A 22,522-nucleotide genomic window follows, 5' to 3' on the forward strand; every position below is an offset into this window, starting at 1 on the left:
TTTACATTAAAATTCTCTAACCAGTTCCATGATTTGCATATTCCTATCTGCCTAACAAATTCCCACTCAAAATCTTTCAAGATTTAGATTAAATGTAATGTGTAAAATTTTAACTAGACAGGTAGGCACAATGTGTCTCATTCATCTTTATATTACCTGTCTACATCCTACACCATACCTCCAACAGTTAATATTACATAAATATTTGTTGAACTAAAAGAATACACTTAATTCTTCTCTAACACCCCTTAAAATGATTTCATTTCCACAAATATTTACCAAATAGTATACATGAGAATATGATATGTGAAATATTAAAGTTAATAGTAGAGAAACAGAGTAAATTCATAAGGACAGCACCCTCCAGAAAATCAGAGAAAAAAGAAATGAAGGAACTGGAGAACCTGCTGTACCAAATACCAAAAGATAATACAAATCTATTGCTATCAGTAGAATGTTAAAATAAGACAAGTAAACCATTAATCTAAAAGAGTCCAGAAACAAACCCACGTATGTGTATCTTGGAATTCAGCATACAATTAAAGGAGAAGAAATAAATTTTGTTAAGAAAACTAAGAACCCATTCGGAAAAAATTATATAATGATATCCCTATCACATACCTTACATAACCATTACTGCTAAATGGCTTAAACAAACCTCTCAAATCAATGAAGAAAAAAAAAGTATTTGATAAAATAAGTGTTGCCGGGAGACCCCAATAGCTATTTGGAAAAAAATAAAATAACACCTGTTCCTCAAACTGTAATATCAGAATTACATATGGGTCAGAAATGCAAAAATTAGAAAAATGAAACTATGTAAGTACTAGTAGGAAATGTAAGTTCCTCTGTAATCAGGAAATGTAGAAACTTTCCTAACTATGATCCAAATCCAAAACAGTAAGGAAAAAGACAGATATATTTAACAGGTTAAAAAAAAAAACTTGGGAGAAGGGGCCATGGAAAAAGACACTCCAGACAAAAAGGACAAATTATAAACTTGGAAAAAAATGTCTGAAACTTATGTTTACAAAGGGTTAGTATTCCCAATATGTAAAGAATTTCAAAAAAACAAACAAAAAAAGACAATAACCTGACATTCTTACAGTCTTAATTGGTAGTTTCTAAAAACAGCACCCCCCCCCCCCAAGAAAACACCACCACCACCAACAACAACTGGAGGAGATATGGGTGGGTGGGTGGAAGGAAGGAAGGAAGGCAGGAAGGCAGGGAGGGAGGGAGGGAGGGAGGGAGGGAGGAAGGAAGGAAGGAAGGAAGGAAGGAAGGAAGGAAGGAAGGGAGGAAGGAAGAAAAGAAACAACCATGAAATCTATGAAAATACATTCAACATCACTCAAAGTATAAGAAATACAAATTAAAACTATCCTAAGATTTCATTTTGTACCTATCAGAATGGCAAAAATTCACCACACACTGATGGTGGAGTGGAAGAGAAATCTGCACTCTCATATAGTAGCAGTGGTAATGCAAAAACAGTACAAAACCTGTGGAGAAAAATCTAGCAAAATCAAATATGCACTTACCATTTCACACAAAATTCCCACTTAAAGAATCCATATCAAAAATACTTATACAAAATATAAGAAATGATAAATGTACAAAGTGAGGAACTAGGGGAATCCCCTGGCAGTCCAGTGCTTAGGACTCCTCACTTCCAACTACAGCGGGCCCGGGTTTAATCCCTAGTCAGGGAACTAAGATCCCATAAGCCATGCAGATGTCCAAAAAAATAAAAAGATCAAAAAAAAACAAAGTGAAGAACTGGAACTCATTACCTTGTTGATGGGAATTTGAAATGATACAACCGTTCTGGAAAACTGCTTAACAGATTCTTATCAAGTTAAATAAATATTTATCATGAGATGGAACAGTTCCTTAACTAGTTATCACTTACTCAAAAGTAATGAAAACAAAGGCACACAAAAAGACTTGTACACAGCAGCTTTATTCATAATAGCCCCAAACCGCATATAATACAAACGTCTATCAACAAATATATGTATAATAAAATTGTGATACATTCACACAATGAAATTCTTTTCACAGCAATAAAAAGGAATAAAACTACTGATCCATGCAGCAACCCAGATGAATTTCAAAAGCATTATGCTCCAGCAAAAAAAACCAGAAACCAAACAGTAAAAACTGTATGATTCCCCTGAAAAATTCTCAAATAGGCAAAACTAGTATTGTGACAGAGTCACTGTTGTTTGGGGTCAGTTGGGGGAAGAAAAGGGGAACTGACCATGAAAGGGCTCACAAGGACTTTCTGGCATAATAGAATCTTCTATTACCTTGACTGCAGCAGTGAATTACTCTTGTCAAAACTCCAACTATATTAAAATAGATGCCTTTATGTATATTATACCTCAATTAAAGTAATAAATTTTAAAAAGTTAAATAAATGTCTTAAAATCTAAGATAAATATATGTAGGGATTTCGCTGGTGGTCCAGTGGTTAACACTCCACGCTCACAATGCCGGGGGCCCAGGTTCGATCCTTGGTCAGGAACTTAAAATCCCACATACCACAAGTAGAGAAGCCCACGTGCCGCAACGAAGACCCAGCATAGCCAAATATTAAAAATTAATTTTAAAGATATATATATGTGTGTATATATAAATATATGTGTATATATACATATTTATATATATAAGATATATATATAGCAAATTTATAAACAAGGTTGGAAGGATGTGTATTAAAATGTTATTATTTTCTCTGATAAAGTAGGGCTGTGAAGAACATTACTTGTTAACCTAGACATCTATATTACCTGAATTTTTACAGCAACCACTTTCAACGTTTTGAAAAATTTTTAATTTGAGAAAAATAAAATAGAATACTTTTTAAACTAGAAGAATACATACTCCAAAGAGAGAGAACATCCAAAAGGCTATTAGTACTTTAACTTACAAAAGACTAATGCATTAAAAAAATCTGTATATCAAAAAATTGAGTTGAACGCAAAAACTGAAACATCCAGAGCACCCAAAATTAAGCGTTATTATTATTCCTTAAAGATAGAGATATCATCCAAATCACTAATCAAATACCTAATCCACCAAAATATAAATGGCCCAAGGATATATATCAACATGCCATAAACAGGCAATACAAATGATTGGGTAGAGAAGTCAAAACTTAAAGAATAATGGGTATGGCCACGAGTTTTCTGATTCCATTTTCCTCCTTTATCTCCCGTCTCTGACAGAAGAGTGTGGCCTCAGTTACAAAACTATGTTCAGGGTGCTGACAAGAAAACACTTAAAGAAATTCTCCCCCTGTCCAAAGGACCAGGAAAAGGGAACCCTGTGATCTGGAGATTGTGGGGGGAAATGCCTTCTTTTGGTCTTTTCTTTTCTCTCCTCAGCCATAGAATTGCACTGCCCCAGCAACAGAAAAACCCGATGAGAAAACCAATCTCTCTGGCCAGAAAAACTGGGAAAACAGACTCTCTGTCATCCAAAAAGTATTAGGGGAATTCCCATTATTTTTTTTCCTCCTCTCTCTTCTTTCCCCACTTCACTTAAGGGCAGCCCCAGTTATGGCGAACTGTACAATGCAGAAGTGTAAAAGCTCTGAGAGAAACTTGTCTTTCTGGAACTGGGAAAAAGGCCACTGGAAACTGAAGAGTATGGGGGAAATCATGGAGAGGAGAGAGCTGGAAAAGAGATCCCCTAATTCTGTGTACAAACCAATACAAATAATGATTTACGTTTGTGTAAAACAGTCTCAAAGAGGTGCAGCAAAGGCTACGCTAAAGAGAACTAATCTATGATATAAACCACTGCCCAAGTCCCAGACTATCACTGAGAGGCACAATGCAGGGCAAATCCAAAGAGCACAACAAAGCTTTGTAAACAGAACTGATATTAGAGCCACCACCCACAGAAAGTGAGACAACTTGCCATCTAAACTGGTAGGTGTCTGCTAAAACAAACAAACAAATCAACACTCTCCAGAGGACAGTAACAGGATCAGAAATGACAATACTCAAAATGTCCAAGATAAAATCCAAAATTACTCTACATGCAAAAACAAATAAACACACAAAACAGACACACACACACACAACTGGAAAATGTGACAAATTATCAAGGGAAAAGAGGACCAACAGATGCTTATTTTGAGATGATTCATGTTGGAATTATCACATAAAGACTTTTTTTTTTTTGGCTGCATTGGGTCTTCGTTGCTGTGCTCGGGCTTTCTCTAGTTGCAGCGAGTGGGGGTTACTATTTGTTGCAGTGCACGGGCTTCTCATTGTGGTGGCTTCTCTTGTTGTGGAGCCCAGGCTATGGGTACATGGGCTTCAGTAGTTGTAGCACGTGGGCTCAGTAGCTGTGGTGCATAGCCTTTAGGGCACGCGGGCTTCAGTAGTTGTGGTGTGTGGGCTCAGTAGTTGTGGCTCGTGTGCTCTGAGCGCAGGCTCAGTAGTTGTGGCGCACTGGCTTAGTTGCTCTGCAGCATGTGGGATCTTCCCGGACACAGGCTCAAATCCACATCCCCTGCATTGGCAGGTGGATTCTTAACTACTGCACCACCAGGGAGATCCCCACATAAAGACGTTAAAGCGGCTATTATAATCATAATAAATGAGATGATGGTTAACACTCTTGAAACAACTGAAAAGACAAATTCTCAGCAGAGAAAGAGAAACTATAAAAAAAAGAACCTCATGGGAAATTCAGAACTGAAAAATACAGTATCAGAAATTTTTAAAAAATCATTGCATGGGGTCAACCACAGAACATAGATGATAGAGGAAAGAGTCAGTAAACTTGGAGAGAGAGCAAATGAAATTATCTAAATTGAGGAAAAGAAAAAATGATTGAATGAAATGAATGGAGCCTTAGTAACTCATAGGACTATATCAAATTGTCTAAGTTTCACATTACTGGCATTCATATAAGGAGAGGAAAAATAAATTGGTAGAGAAAAAAAACTTTCTTGGTAATGGCAGAAAACTTCCCAGATTTGACAAAAGATATAAATTTAGAGATTCAAGAAGCTCAGTAAACCCCAAACAGGAAAAATTCAAAGAAAATCAGGCCTAGACACATCATAATCAAAATGCTAAAAAACAAAAATAAACAAAAATTTGAATGACCACAGATTTTCATAAAAAACAATGAAGTCCACAGAAAGTAGAATAACAGCTTTTAAAGGTGATAAAAGGAAAGAACTGCCAACCCAGAACAGAATCCTTTATCTATCTTCTTTACGAATGAAAGCCAAAAAAGAGAGAGAGAGAGATTCTTACCTAAGGGAAAACAAAGAGAATCCGTTCCCAGCAGATCTGCTCTAAAAGAAATGCAAAATATTAAACAAAAGAAATCTAGAGTGGCTACATTAATATCACACAAAACAGACTTGAGAACTAGGAAAATCACAAGGGATAAGGAGGGACATTACATAATGAGAGGATTCCACTATCAAATCCTAAATTTGTATTCACCTGACAAAAGAGCTTCAAATAAAATGAAGCAAAATTGATACAAATGAAAAGAGAAATAAGACAAGTCTATAATTATACTGGGAGACTCCAACACTCCTCTCAGAAATTTAAAGAAAAAGCAGTCTGAAAACACACAGAACAACACTGTAGAACACCACTATCAATCAACCTGACCTAATGACATTTCCAGAATACTACACCTGACAGAATATACATTCTTTTCAAGTGCATATATGATAGTCCCACAGAGAGATCATATTCTGAGCCATAAAACATATCTTCAGCGTGAAAATTTTCAATTCATATAATATAAGTAATCTGACCATAGTGTAATTAAGCTTAAGATCACTAACAGAAAGATAACTTAAAAAAAAATTTATTTTGAAATGACTCATGTTGGAATTATCACATAAAGACTTGGTTTTTTTCCCAAGTAACCCATGGTTCAATAAAGAAGTTTCAAGGAAAATTAGAAAAGAATGAGTTGAGTGAAAATAAAAATACAACATAAAACTTGTAGGATACAGCTAATGCAGTGTTTACATAGAAACACTGATTCTGTATTGGAAAAACAAGACAGATCTCAAACCAGTAATCTAAGCCTCCACCTTAAGGATCTAGAAAGAGAAAAGCAAATAAAACCAAAAATAAATGTAAGGAAGTAAACACTAAAGAAGAGAGTAGAAATCAATGAAATTAGAAAACAAAAAGCCAATAGAGAAAAATCAATAAAACCAAAAGCTGTTTTTTGGTGTGTGGGTCGGGGGGACAGGACAGCGGGATCAATAACACTGAAACCTCTGCCCAACTAACCAATGAAAACAAGAACAGAATCAAATTACCAAAAACAGAAATCAAAGGGGGGAATATTCCCATAGACCCTATGACATTAAAAGGGATAAGGAAGTACAATGAACAGCTCTAAGCTGATAAATTTGATAATATAGATGAAGTAAAGTACTTGACAGATATAAACTACCAAACTCAATCAAGAAGAAATAATCAAGAATAGGAAAGAATAGACATATGTATATAAAGAAGTTAAATTCAAATATTTTCACATAGAAAACTCCAGTCCATTGAAACTGGACAGTTTCATTGTCAAATTCTATCAAACATTAAAAGAATAATACCAATTCTACATAACCTCTTCAAATTATGAGAGAACATTCCCAATTAATCTTATGAGGCCACAACTACCCTATCAAAACCAGACAAGAACATTAGAAAAAAAAAAAGGGAAAATTTCTGACTAATATCCTTCATGAAGATAATAGCTAAAATCCTCAACAAAATATTAGCAAATCACAGCAACATGGATGCAACTCAAGATTATCATACTAAGCGAAGTAAGTCAGAAAGAGAAAGACAAATACCATATGGTATCATTTATATGTGGAATCTAAAAAATGACACAGGGACTTCCCTGGTGGTCCAGTGGTTAAGACTCTGCCCTTCCAATACAGGGGGTCCGGGTTTGATCCCTGGTCAGGGAAACAGACCCCGGATGCCGCAACGAAGATTCTGCATGCAGCCAAATAAATAAATTTAAAAAATAATAATAACTAAAAAATAAAAGATGACACAAATGAACCTATCTATGAAAAAGAAACAGAATCAGGGACATAGAGAATAGACTGGTGGTTGCCAAGGGGGAGGGGGGTGGGAGAGGGTTGCATTGGGAGTTTGGGATTAGCATATGCAAACTGATACATATAGAATGGATAAACAACAAGGTCCTACTGTATAGCACAGGGAACTATATTCAATATCCTGTGATAAACCATAATGGAAAAGAATATGAAAAAGAATGTATATATATGTATAACTGAGTCACTTTGCTGTACAGCAGTAATTAACACAACATTGTAATTCAACTATACTTCAATAAAAAATGTTTTTAAATTAGCAAATCAAATCCAGAAATATATAAAAATGATACTACATCACAACTAAGTAGCATTTATCCCAGAAATGCAAAGCTGATTCAGCAGTCAAAAATTAACATAATTCTCCCATTCTAAACAGACTAAAGAAGAAAAAACACAGGATCATATCAACAGAGGCAGAAAAAGGATTTCACAAATTCAACATCCATTCATGGCAAATACTCTCAAAAAACTAGGAATAGAAGGGAACGGCATTAACCTAGTTAATGCTATCTACAAAGAACTACAACTAACACCATACTTAATGATTCAAGACGGAAAGCTTTCCCCTAAAGATATAGGGAAAGCAAGGTAAGAATCTCCACTATAATCACTCCTATCCAACATCACACTAGAAGTTTTATAAGTAAAGAAAAAGAAAGAAAAGGAATAAATAACAGAAAGGAAGAAAAAAAACACCTCTAGCTGCAGACATTACTGTGTACACAAAAAACCCCCAAGGAACATACAAAACAGCAAGGGAAGAAAATGGAATATTCAGATATAAGTCTAAAATATTTGAGTAGGGGCTTCCCTGGTGGCGCAGTGGTGGAGAGTCCTCCTGCCGATGCAGGGGACATGGGTTTGTGCACTGGTCTGGGAGGATCCCACATGCCGCGGAGCGGCTGGGCCCGTGAGCCATGGCCACTGAGCCTGCGCGTCTGGAGCCTGTGCTCCGTAACGGGAGAGGCCACAGCAGTGAGAGGCCCAAGTACCACACAAAAAAAATAAATAATAAAAAAAATAAAATATTGGAGTAGAATTTATATAGTAAGAACGATAAAACCCTGATGAAATAAATCAAAGTTGACTAAACAGATGTACCATGTTCATGAACTGAATGATTCAATATTGTTATAAGGTCAATCCTTCCCAAACTGATTTAAAAATTTGACAATTCATAGATTCAAAGCAATCTAATCAAAATCCAACAGAATGTTTTTGTACATATCAAAAAACTGATTGTAAAATGTTCATAAAAAGGCAAAGTATCCAAATTAGTCAAGACAATTTTTTTTTAATTTATTTATTTATTTTTATTTATTTATTTATTTTTGGCTGGGTTGGGTCTTTGTTGCTGCATGTGGGCTTCTCTCTAGTTGTGGCGAGCGGGGGCTACTCTTCGTTGCGGTGCACAGGCTTCTCGTTGTGGCGGCTTCTCTTGTTGCTGAGCATGTGCTCTAGGTGTGCGGACTTCAGTAGTTGCGGCGTGTGGGCTCAGTAGTTATGGCTCTCGGGCTCTAGCACGCAGGCTCAATAGTTGTGGCGCACGGGCTTAGTTGCTTCGTGGCATGTGGGATCTTCCCAGACCAGGGATCAAACCCGTGTCCCCTGCACTGGCAGGCAGATGCTTAACCACTGCGCCACCCAGAAAGTCCCTGGTCAATTGATTTTTGACAAAGGTACAACACAGAAAAAAGATAATCTTTTTTGAAAAATGGTGTCATAGCAACTGGACATCCATATGTATAAAAATGAACTCTGACTCATACCTCATACCTTACAGAAAAATTAAGTCCAAACATGGTTCATTTATCTCAATGTTAAAAAGTTAATGCTACAAAACGTTGAGAAGAAATCACAGGAGAAAATCTTTGTAACCTTAGGTTAGTTAAAGAGTTCTTAGATTTGACACCAGAAGTATAATCCATAAAAGTCAAAACTGATCATTTGGACTTCATCAAAATCAAAAACTTTTACTCTTGCAAAGGACACTTTTAAAAGAAAAGAATGAAGTCAAGCCAAAGACTGGGAAACATTACTTCAAGTCACATATCTCAAAATAGATAAAATATATAAATATATAAAGAACTCTCAAAACTCAATAATGGAGTACAGAGATGCATACTTGAATGATAAAACTATAAAGAAACTCCCAGATGTTATCACTATAAAAGTCATGATAGGACTTCCCTGGTGGCGCAGTGGTTGAGAATCCGCCTGCCGATGCAGGGGACACGGGTTCGTGCCCCGGTCCGGGAAGATCCCACATGCCGTGGAGCGGCTAGGCCCGTGAGCCATGCGCGTCCGCTGAGCCTGCGCGTCCAGAGCATGTGCTCCACAATGGGAGAGGCCACAACAGTGAGAGGCCCGCGTACCGCAAAAAAAAAAAAAAAAAAAAAAAGTCATGATAGTGGTTACTTTACGGGAAAGGGGGAGTTGTGATTGGGAAGAGACACATGGAGGAAATTCTGGACTGGCTGGCAAAGTTCTATTTCTTGCCTTAGATACGGGATTTCATTTACAATAGTTCATTAAACAAATTCATTTATTTTGTGAATTTTCTATATCTATGTTTGATTTTACTCCCCCAAAACTTAGCTACTGATAGCCTACTGTTGAACAGAAGCCTTACTGATAACATAAAGTCAATTAACACATACTTTGTATGTTATATACATTATACACTATATTCTTACAATGAAGTAAGCTAGAGAAAAGGAAATGTTATTAAGAAAATCATGAGGAAGAGAAAATACATTGACAGTACATACATGTATTTACTGAAAAATATCTGCACAGAAGTGGACCCGTGCAGTTCAAGTCCATGTTGTTTGAGACTCAACTGTAGTTTTTGCAAAGAGGGCAATACAACAAAATCATATGGATTATTTTTAGTTAATTATGGCTGGTATTTTGAAAAACATTCACAAGTCTATATAGCTTTCTTACATTCCAAATTTTCAACAATAATCATATGTTTGATTTCTACAACCAGGAAAAAAGATTAAAAAAATCCAACAACATTTGTGCATATTCTTTGGATTGTTAGAAGACAGAAGAGATGAACATAAAATGTATAAAAAGTGAGAATGCCAATAAAGTTAGAAATCCCTGAAATATATCATTACACTGTTAAGCTAGAGTTAACAGTATCCACTGCATACCTGCTTCTTTTCTATACATCCTCAAATTTCCAAAAGTAAAGTACTTTATTATAAAAATCAGCATCATCCTGGTTGCCCTGTACCCATGCAGAACATTGCTACAATAGAGTCATCAATGTAAAACTGACAAAGGTACTTGATTTGAATCTTGTCCATTTTTATAAGCTGTCATGAAAAACTAGGAAAAGAAAACAGCACAGAGGAACTTTCACAGCAACCCTAATCATAAACTCCATAATTTCTGCTGAAAATGAATATTAGGTACATGAATACCCAAAGTACAGGACTAATACAGCTTGATAAACTACAGATCAGGCTTAAAAGATATAAATATTCGTAAAAAGTTCTTAAAGGTACTATGAGACTGCATATACAATCTTCTTCAAAGAAAAAACAAAAAATAGGCTATTAGGTTACATTTTAAAGATACCTAATCTGTCCTTCAGGGAAAATATTATTGTAATTCACCATATCCTTCCTACTAAAAGAGAAGAGTAAAAGACATTAACAATCCTATAAACAGCAAATGAGATCTAATTTGTTTCTGGTTCCACAAAAACAGATCAGAGAAGCATATCATTTATTAAGCTACTGAGGGCTGAATGTAAAAGATACATAATTTTTGTAGGTGATACCATTTTATTCAATCCTAAAACATAGATCGCCAAGAAAGCTGATGAAACTAGAATAAAAACCCAATATACTTTAAAATCTCAGACCCAAAAGGATTTTCAGAATTAAGTAACTGCTCCACATTTGCAAACCACAGTCAAATAATTGACAATAACATCAGTCAAGCCACAGAAAGAAGATGGGGGAAGGGTGCTGATAATCACAGCATATTCAGTATTACTTGAGGAATGCTCCTTGGAGGAACGGTGATGATGTCATAGTATTCCATCTTTTAAGAACCTTCAGATTTTCACAAAAAGGACATTGTTGGTCTTAAGCAACTGCTTCAATACCATAACGCCCTTTTCCCTACATGTTACTCAGAGGGTTCAGGCTTAGAAACCAGCCAACTTAGTCAAATGTTCAATTACTTTAGAGAAAGGAAAATTGTCTCTTTACACAGAATCGGCAGAGACAGATTACACTGTCTACTATGTCTTCCCTCAAAAGAAACACACATATACACAAATCACTTTACCAATAACTGAGAAATGTCATCAGTAAGATAAATTTGACATTACAGGAATTCACATCAACCTTAACTGGCAGAGAACTGATTTGATGCCTGGTGCTTCAACCTACTTGTAAATATTATACATTATAATTACAAAAGTTTAAGGTTGGAAGAAATTAAGAGAGTATTTGGTTTCAAAAAGGAGTATTTGGTTTCAAAAGGCCACATGCCTTTTCTCAAAATCACAGGGCAAATTAGTGGTGGGAAATACAGAATCAATTATCTGAACCACTGTTTACTACTTCAAACTGAAATGAAGAGAAAGGTGAAAAGCAAAAATAATATTATTAAAGAAGTCACTGGGTTGTTGGGTAGGAGAGAATGCATAGGGCAGTATTATGAATATTGTTTAATTTTGAGCATTGATAAAGATATGAAGATTCAATTTTTTTATAAAACAAGATATAGGTGTATAAGTAATATGTAACCATTTATATAAAAATAAAAAATATATCTGTATACACACAGGTAATCTATGGAGGGATTCATCAGAAATAGGGGTGTTTAGGAGACTTTTTTTTTTCCTATGAATCCTTTCTACCTTTCAAGTTTTTATTCCCCAAATGCATGTATTATTATTCTTTTAATTTTGAAGAGAGATACAGGTAATACTCTTTTCAAGAAAGGCCTTACAGGGACTTCCCCGGTGATCCAGTGGTAAAGAATCCGCCTTGCAATGCAGGGGACGCAGGTTCAATCCCTGGTCAGGGAACTAAGATTCCACATGCCACGGGGCAACTAAGCCTGAGAGCCACAACTACTGAGCTTGCGCACCTCAACGAGAGCCTGCATGCCGCAAACTACAGAGCCCACGTGCTCTGGAGCTCACACGCCACAACTACAGAGCCCACACGCCCTGGAGCCTGCGACAGAGAAGAGAAAAAACAACTAGAGAAGAGGAAAAAACCTACATGCCACAACTAGAGAGGAGCCGGCGCACCACAATGAAATAGCCCAAGTGCCTCAAAACAAACAAACAAACAAAAAAACCCCACGTGCGGCAACTAAGACTCGATGCAGCCAAAAATAAATAAAACAAATTTTTAAAATGTATTAAAAAAAAAGGTCCTTACTTATACAACCTTATTAGTTACTCCAATTAGACTAACCATGTGAAACTTTTGTGCACCTTTCACATCTTAGATGTAACAAGTACTTAAAATCTTTATAATTAAGATTAGGGAGGGACTTCCCTGGTGGTCCAGTAGCTAAGACTCTGTGCTCCCAATGCAGGGGGCCCAGGTTTGATCCCTGGTCAGGGAACTAGATCCCACATGCCTCAACTGAAGATTCCACATGTTGCAACTAAAGATCCCACTCGCAACTAAGACCTGGCAGAGCCAAATATATAAATAAATATTTTTTAAAAATATCACAGTAAAAGAAAATTACAGACCAATATCACTTATAAGTACAGATACAAAAATTTTCAACAAGATATACCACGAGCAAATGAGATTTATTCTAGGAATGTCAGGGTAGTATATGAAAATAAATCAGTGTACCATACCATATTAATAAGATGAAAGAAAAAACAATCATCTCAACAGAAGCAGAAAAAGCATTTGACAAAATCCAACACCCTTTCATGATAAAAACACTCAACAAACTAGGAAAAGAATGGAATTTCCTCAACCCACAGGTATCATGATAGTTAATGGTGAAAGACTGAAAACTTGCCCCCTAAAATCAGGAACAAGACAAGGATGTGGCTCTCAATACTTCTATTCAACATTGTACAGGAAGTTCAAGTCAGGGCTTGACAAGAAAAAGAAATAAATGGCATCTAGATTGGAAAAGAAGTAAAATTATCTCTTTTCACAAATGACATAATCTTATACATAGAAAATCCTAAAGAATCCACAAAAAACTATTAGAACAAATGAGTTCAGCAAAGTTTCAGGATATATCAATACACAAATATCAGTTGTACTTCTATACACTAGCAATGAATATTCCGAAAATGAAACTAACAATTCCATTTACAATGTCACTAAAATAAAACAAATATTAATAATAATATATTTTAAAAGTACTTAGGAATAAATTTAACCAAAGTGCAAGACTTAGAAAATGACAAAACATTGTTGAAAGAAATTAAAGACCTAAATAAATGGAACAACATCATGTGTTCATGGATTGGAACACATAAAATGGTAATACCACCTAAACTAATATATAGATTCAAAGTAATCCCTAACAGTTTCCAAGCTGTCATTTTGCAGAAATGAACAAGTTCTTTCTAATATTCATGTGTAACTGCAAGTGACACAGAATAACCAAAACAATCTTTAAGAATTTAGAACAAAATTGGAAGACTCACCCTGCCCAATTTCAAAGCATACTACAAAGCTACAGTAATCAAGACAGTGTGGAACTGGCATAAGGATAGGCATATATACCAACAGAAAAGAACTGAGAGTCCATATTTACAGTCAAATGTATGGGACAATAAACCCATACATATATGGTCAAATGATTTTCAGCAAAGGTGTCAAGACCATTCAGTGGGAAAAAAAGTCTTTTCAACAAAAGTTGGTGAGATAATTGGATATCCACATCCAAAAAAGAATGAATTTGGACCTCTTCTTCACACCATATATAAAATTTAAATCCAAATGGACCAAAAATGCAAAAGCTAAAACGATAAAACCCTTAGAAGGAAACATGGGTGACAACCTGCAAGACCCTGGATTAGGCAACAGTTTTTCAGATATGATTCCAAATGCACACGCAAAGAAAAAATAGATAAAATGGACTTCATCAAAATTTAAAAACTTTTGTGCATCAATGGACACCTATCAAGAAGGTAAAAAGACAACCCACAGAATGGGGGAAAATATTTGCAAGCAATATATTTGATAAGGGTCTAGTATCCAGAACATATAAAGAACTCTTGGGACTTCGCTGGTGGTGCAGTGGTTAAGATTCCACACTCCCAATGCAGGGGGCGCAGGTTCAATCCCTGGTCAGGGAACTAGATCCCACATGCATTCCGCAACTAAGAGTTTGCATGCCACAACTAAAGAGGCTGTGTGTCTCAACTAAGGAACCCACATGCCACAACCAAGACCCGGTGCAACCAAATAAATAAATATTTTTAAAAAGAACTGTTAACTGGGTTAATCCAATTAAATAACTCAATTAAAAATGGGCAAAGGATTTGAACAGACATTTCTCCAAAGAAGATACACAAATGGTCAATAAGCACATGAAAAAATTCTCAACATCATTATTAATTACAAATCAAAACTACAATGAAATACCATGCCACACCCACTAGAATGGCTATAATCAAAGAGGCAGAAAATAACAGGTGTTATGGAGGATGTTAAGAAATTGGAACCTTCACACATTGCTGGTAGGAATGCTAAATGGTACAGCCACTGTGGAAAAGTTTGGCAGTTCAAAAAGTCAAACACAGAATTACCATATGACCCCACAATTCCACTCAGCAAATCCATCTTGCATTTCCCACCCAGGATAATGGCATGGCTATTCCTTGTGCCTCCGAGGTCAGAAAACTAGATGTGACCTAAAAAGAAACGAAATTGAGTTGTTTGTAGTGAGGTGGATGGACCTAGACTCTGTCATACGGAGTGAAGTGGGTCAGAGGGAGAAGGACAGATATCGTATGCTGACATATATATGAAATCTAAAAAAAAAAAAAAAAGAAAAAAAATGGTTATGAAGAACCTAGGGGCAGGACAGGAATAGAGACGCAGATGTGGAGAGTGGACTTGAGGACACAGGGAGGGGGAGGGGTGGGCTAGGACAAAGTGAGGGAGTGGCATGGACTTGTGTATACTGCCAGATGTAGAATGGATGGCTGCTGGGAGGCAGCCGCATGGCACAGGGAGATCGGCTTGGTGCTTTGTGACCACCTAGAGGGGTGGGATGGGGAGGGTGGGAGGGAGACACAGGAAGGAGGAGATATGGGGATGTGTGTATGTGTACAGCTGATTCACTTTGTTGTAAGGCAGAAACTGGCGCACCACTGTAAAGCAATTACACTCCAATAAAGATGTTTAAAAAAAAAACCCAAAAAACTAGATGTGACCTTTTAAATTTTTTCCCTTCCTCTTTTTCTCCTCTAACATCAAGCTAATACATTGGTAAACCCAACAGACTTGCATCTCCTCTATTCACTGTGGGTAGCCTAGTTCAGGCCTTAATCATATCTCACCTAGACTAATGCAATACCTCCTATCTGGACTGTTTGTAGTTTTATTCTCTCCAATTCATCTTTCTTACTGTTTCTCTAATTTTTTCATTAATATATATAAGCACAAACTAAGGCAGGAAATTCTTTTTTTTGGCCATGCTGGGCGGCATGTGAGATCTTAGCTGCTTGACCAGGGATCAAACCCATGTCCCCTTGCAGTGGAAGTGCAGATTCCTAACCACTGGACCACCAGGGTATTCCCAGGAAATTCTTAAGAAAGTCACAAAATTATTGCTCACCTTTTTATTAAATTCAAATAATAACATAACACTTAAAGAATAAAGTTCAAATGGTATATAAGGCATTCAAGAACTCCACAATCTGGCCAAATCCTTCCTTTCCAGTCTTTTCTCTTAGTGTATCTATCCCTTAATCATAGCAATGTCCAGGAAAAGCCTCCATGACACCTGAAATACTGTCTACATTCTTAACCAACCTATCCTACTATTTCCAATACAGCTTCAGAACTTCAATTTGAAATTAGTGATTCCTTTCTCTTTACTATATAAATTTTCATTTTGTATCTCTATTTTAATACATATTTTTAATCTCGTTGTTTACATGCCTTATATTCCCAGGCGGTATCATAAGGTTCTAGAGCTCCTGCATACATAGAGCCTAACAGTTTTACACAGCCAATCAAAAAAAGAACAGTTTGTTGAATGACTATTTAAATACCCTATCATTTCATTTATTTCTAAGACTCTATGCAAGTTTAGGTAAGGGTAGATATTTTTAAACTCATTCCAATTATAAAAGCAGATAATTCATTTTTTAAAAAATAAAAATAATTTTATTAAGCATATAACAGTTATTTCCATGTAGATTTCAAAATAACTTCAAATCTATCTGCTTCCTACATATTACCCATCTTGCTTCTGGTGTCTGCCCCCTACTGGGTGAGGCTGGTCTAGAGGCTTGTGCAGACTTCTTGGTGGGAGGGGCCAGTGTCTGCCTATTGATGGGTGGAGCTGGGTCTAGGCCCTCTGGTGGGCAGGGCCATGTCAAGGCCTGTGTCTAGAGGTGGCTGTGGGCTCAGGAAGTCTTCAGGCAGCCTGTCTGCTAAAGGGTGGGGTTGTGTTCCCACCCTGTTGGTTGTTTGGCCTGAGGCATCCCAGCACTGGACCCTACAAGCTGCTGGGTGGGGCCAGGTCTTGCTGCTAATGACCCAAGCAAGATGTCTGCCTCAAGCAAGAGTTCACAGAACATTACCTGATATCTCTGTCACCAGCGTCCATGCCCCAGGGTGAGCCTCAGCCACCCCCTGCCTCCCCAGGAGACCCTCCAAGACCAGCTGGTAGGTCTGGCTCCTAGGAAATCACTACTTTTGCCCTGGGTCCTGGTGTGCACGAGACCTTGTGTGCACCCTCCAAGAGTGGAGTCTGTGTTTCCTCCAGTCCTATTGAGCTCCTGTAATCAAGCCCTAACGGCCTTCAAAGCCAAATGCTCTGGGGGCTCCTCCTCCCAATGCCGGACGCCTAGGCTTGGGAGCCTGACGTGAGGCTTAGAGCTCTCACTCCTATGGGAGAAATTCTGAAATACAATTATTCTCCAGTTTGTGGGTCGCCCAATCAGGTGGTATGGGATTTGATTATATCACAAGTGCACCCCTCCTACCAGCTGTCTCATTGTGGTTTCTTCTTAATGTCTTTGGATATAGAATACCTTTTTGGTAGGTTCCGGTCTTTTTTATTGATGGTTTGTTCAGCAGTTAGTTGTGATTTTGGTGTGCTTGGGAGAGGAGGTGAGCTCAAGGTCCTTCTACTCCACCATCTTGTCTCTCACCCCCACATATTACCCAGCTTAATTGCTTGAATTACACTGAGCACGTACTCTAAGACAAAATTTTTCTCTAAGTTAAAATTTAAATCTGTGATTACTTTCCCAAGATCAAATCTACCATTAAATTGTTTTGCTTACAAATACAGTCATGTCCCAAGGAATTACACTAATGTAAAATCTATATAATAGAATTTGCATAATTAATTTTGCAAAGGAGGGAATGGTGACTCAAATACTGTATCCTACTTTGTACAGTCAGTTCTGCTATAACATTTATTTTTAAAACAATTGTAGTACAATGTGAATTATTCATTTACTTATGTGCAATTTCATCCCTGAGAAACACTAGATGAGTGCAGCAAACTGCACCCAGCTGAACCAAGTCTATTAATTGTGTTTTCTTATTTTCTGTATTTTCAATGTTCTGGTCCTCTCAGGGCCAGTCAATTCTTAGAGACAGCAAACAACTAACCTGAGATCATATCTTTCATATGTAAACCAATCAATCCAAAATCCATATTTCCAACTACCTCTTTTACCTAGCACTTACACTCCAGGCCAGTATTCCCCTGCCCTAATCACTCCAGGGCCAGGTACCAGACCCTTCCTTAGGACAGCCCCTATAGCTCAGAGACCACTGAATTATTAAAAGTAGCCAATCCTAAAACTGCTTAACCTGCCTCGCCCATTTCCTCCCACAGAAACCACAATAAAGGTTCTTGCCATATTTTCCTCCTGCTCCCTCTGCCTCCTGACCAACCTGGTGCTTCCCTGTGTGGCCTTAGATGGCTTGGTGTCCCACCTCCTCTTGGGAACTGAAACAAACTATCTTTTCAATGACAGTCATCTTCTGAACTGTTGGTCTCATCATACCTGAAAAATAGTAAAACCTACATTTTAAAACACCAAGCCATATAAGAATAAACAAAACACACACACACACCTTAAACATATATTAGCTACCTTAGTTCACTGCATGTGTTATGCATGCCCAACCACATCTGGTGTTAAAGTTTTCTATCTGATTTTAGATAACCTGTCTTTTGTCACTTCACAATAACTCCCACTAAATCAACTTCCACAACAAACCTAAGGTCTCTTTCAGTAAGTTCTGTATTTATTGTAATGTTTATATATTTATTAATCATTTAACATGTGTAAAACTATGCTGTTTTTATTAGGTTCCTATCTTTTTTTATGTGACACTGAAGTTTTTGAGTGTTGGGCTCCTAACCCCATTTTTCCCATAAGCCCTGTAGTTTTCACTACATAATTAAGCATAACATGGTGATTTTTTTAGGAACACACATGTTGTGTTATAGCAGAACTGACCATACTTGTATCTGAGGTTCAGTATTATTTTCTAAGAGATATAAGCACTCTATAAACTATATTTTCTTTCTAATAATATTGCAAATTCCTTAATCATAAGATACCAATTATATAGTTCTCTGGTATATATCAATAAATATTAATTTGCTACTGAACCCAAATAACTGCTCTAAATACCTTCTAATAGGGTTCACTGAGGTGTAATTTACATTCAGTAAGATCCACCCATTTTAAAGGTACAGTTCTGATATATGTATATACGGTCTTGATATCACCACCACAATCAAGAATATTTCCATCACCCCCAAAAAGTTCCCAATACCCTTGGTCCAATTTTTGTCACTATAGTTTTGTCTTTTCTAGAACTTCTTATAAATGGAATCATATGGCCTTTGGTGGCTGGCTTTTTTCATTGAGTATAATGCCTTTCAGATTCATCGACGTTATTGCTGAGTAGCATTCAAGTGTATGGATATAATACAATTTGTTTATCCATTCTTCAGTTGATGTTCACTTGAGTTTTTCCATTTTCTGGCTAATATGAATAAAGCTGTTATGAACATTATTTGTATGTGTCATTGTTAGCACATGTGTTTGCATTTATCTTAGGTAAATTCCTAGGATAGGGATTGCTGGTAAACAAACATTTAACTTTCTAAGTACGAACTGGCCACAACATTTTGCTTTCCCACCAGCAATATATGTTGTTAACATCCTCACCAACACTTGGAGTTTGTTGGTCAGTCTCTTTTCATTTTAATATGAACTAAATAAACATTTTTTACTTTTCCATATAATTAATCTGATAAACCACTGAAATTAATTAGATGTCAAAGACTGCTAAAATGGCATCAAAGATACAAAAAGTAATCAACCTACAATAATTTAAAACTTAACCCTACTCCAGGGTTACAGAAATAGAATTTGGAACTGCAAGAAACCATGGAAGTAAAGCCTATACTTTTAGCTGAGGAAACAAAGACAAGAAGTAAAATTACTCAGACAATAATAATAATAGGGACTTCCCTGGTGCTCCAGTGGTTAAGACTCTGCGTTCCCGATGCAGGGAGCCCAGGTTTGATCCCTTGTTAGAGAACCAGATCCCGCATGCCACAACTAAAGAGCCTGCATGCTGCAATGAAGATCCCGCGTGCCGCAACTAAGACCCGAAACAGCCAAATAAATATTTTAAAAAAGAATGTATGAGAAATAAGAATGTATACTGATTCACATTTCTGGAAAGCAATGCAGGACAAAGTATCAAGAACCTGCAACGAAGACCCAACATAGCACACACACAAAAAAAAAGAACCTTAAAAATATTCCTGCCCTTTGACTCAATTCTACCTCTGGGAATTAAAGAAATAATCATAACAAATATGTTCATAACACCATTTAATGATCTAAAGGTCTATCACTAGAGAGGTGACTAAATGAATCCATTTGATGAACTTCTTTAAAGCCATTTAAAAATTTTCATTTTCCAAGAATATTAATGGCATGGGGATGTTGCCACAATAAAAGCTTTAATAACAGGTTGACTATATTGTATAAATGCAATTTTGAAAAAAAAATAAGTAATGTGCCTTAAGCACATTATTGTGCCTTAAGCACTATACTAAGTATATTACATCCATTATTTAATTTATCCTCTTAAAGGCACTAAGTAGCTCCTAAGTAGAGACGTTATGAAAATTAAGATTTTACATATAATATACTTAGCAAAGTACCTGGCACAAAGCAAACAATAATGTTTACTTTTACTATCCCCACATTAAAGATGTGAAACTCAAGATTCAGAGAAATTAAGTGATTTGCTAAAATCACACTGCCAATAAGTGGTAGAACAGAAATCTGAACTCAGGAGGTTTAATCTAGAATCCCCATTCTTAACTACTACCCTCTATACTGCCTACATATTAAAGATACAGAGAAGCAATAGTAAAGGGAAAATACACAAACAGTAATATTTCTAGGTGGTAAAAAATCAGGTTTTTATCTTCCAAATGGTCTACATCTATACACGAATTACTTTTTTAAAAAATTTATTTATTTTTGGCTGTGTTGGGTCTTTGTTACTGTGCACAGGCTTTCTCTAGTTGTGGTGAGCAGGGGCTACTCTTCACTGCGACGTGCCGGCTTCTCATTGCAGTGGCTTCTCTTGTTGAGGAGCACAGGCTCTAGGCGCACGGGCTTCAGTAGTTGTGGCTCGCGGGCTTAGTTGCTCCACGGCATGTGGGATCTTCCCAGACCACGGCTCAAACCCGTGTCCCCTGCATTGGCAGGCGGATTCTTAACCACTGCGCCACCAGGGAAGTCCCTATACATGAATTACTTTTAAAACTACTTTTCTTCCAGAGAACTTTAAAATATCAGTAACACAAATGCCAATATTACAATACCTAGAAGTTTAAAAATCTGCAACAAAAGCTTAGTCTTGTTAGTTCAGTATCACAGTACTTTCAAGAGCGGCAATATATTTTCTGATAAAGAGGAACCACTGATCTAAGCTCAACAATAAAAATCTAACAACTTGAGAATAGTTTTTAACTTATTTAAGAACTATTCATCAGACCTCTTTTGTTTTCCAAGAAAATTTTAAAATAATTAAAATACCCAATATGCCCAAATATATAAAGCAAAACTGTGGTGATTTATCAGCTCATCATCAAATGTGATGGGGAAATAAAGAAAAAACACTTCCCTTCCGGTATAGCTATTCCCATTGCAGATCTACAGTAATTTGGGTAACTGTAGTTTAGATAAGCCAGGAATAGTTCCTTTGTTACCAAAAGGAAGGAAATATTTAACTTCAATATTGAAAACAGATTACTTTTAAATTGTTATTTTAGACTTAGATTAGCCCTTTGTGCCTTCTTTTCACTAGTCTTTCTCCAGGACCTATTCTTGGTTCTGTCATTCTCCAAAGGAGAACTGTCCTAATATACTTGCCTTGTGGCTTTCTAGACTGCAGAATCTTTCCACATTCTTTTATTAGCTCTAATGATTAAGAGTCAAACTCTTATTTACTTTCTTTTTTATTACCAGTTAACTCAAGAGACTACAACTGTGATGAAGCCCTGAAAAAGTTATGTTATTAGGAACAAAAGAATGAGCAAGCTTATTTATTCACTACATAGAAAGTTCAAAGGTACTATTAACACCATGTGTTTGACATCTCCACTTGAATAACTCAAAGACACTTCTAACTCAACATAATCTAATCTCTTAGATTAGATAACATAATCAATCAACAGCATAATCAATCTTCTTTCTGTGCGTCAAATATAAAATAAAATGAACCAATCTAATGTATCCAACTGGGCAATTCAGAAACCTAAGAGTTATTTTTTGACACTTCCCTTTCCTTCACTCATAACCCAATCCATCATCATGTCTTGCAGTTTTGTCCTTTTATATCTTTCTGAAATCGGTCCACTTTCCTCCATCTCCACAATCACCTACTTATTCTATCCAGGCTATTACTTTACCTTACCCGGGCTACTTATTATAACAAACTCCTAAAGGGTGCCACTGCATCCACTCTCGGCCCCCGTCCAATTCATTTCATCTACTACAACCAGAATGACCTTTCAAAACGCAAATATGATTATGTCATTCCCTCTCTTTAAGTGCTCAATGCTTTTACACTTTACTTTGGTTGAAACAAAAATCCTTACCATGACATTCAAGAAACT

At 36.6% G+C, this 22,522-nt stretch overlaps 1 protein-coding gene across 3 annotated transcripts in view; it reads right to left on the reverse strand.

Annotated features, from left to right (window-relative positions):
- TAOK1 (TAO kinase 1) overlaps positions 1-22,522 on the reverse strand; it is a 151,309-nt gene that overhangs the window by 94,579 nt on the left and 34,208 nt on the right. Inside the window, exon 2 of one of the 3 annotated variants that reach the window (XM_032616435.1) lies at positions 18,253-18,365. The exons of the other annotated variants lie outside the window; for them this stretch is intronic. The gene's annotated coding sequence lies outside the window, so the exon portion shown is untranslated. The remainder of the gene's footprint in view (positions 1-18,252; positions 18,366-22,522) is intronic. 3 annotated transcript variants of the gene reach the window in all.

Source organism: Phocoena sinus, chromosome 20, assembly GCF_008692025.1.
Source record: "Phocoena sinus isolate mPhoSin1 chromosome 20, mPhoSin1.pri, whole genome shotgun sequence".
NCBI lineage: Eukaryota > Metazoa > Chordata > Mammalia > Artiodactyla > Phocoenidae > Phocoena > Phocoena sinus.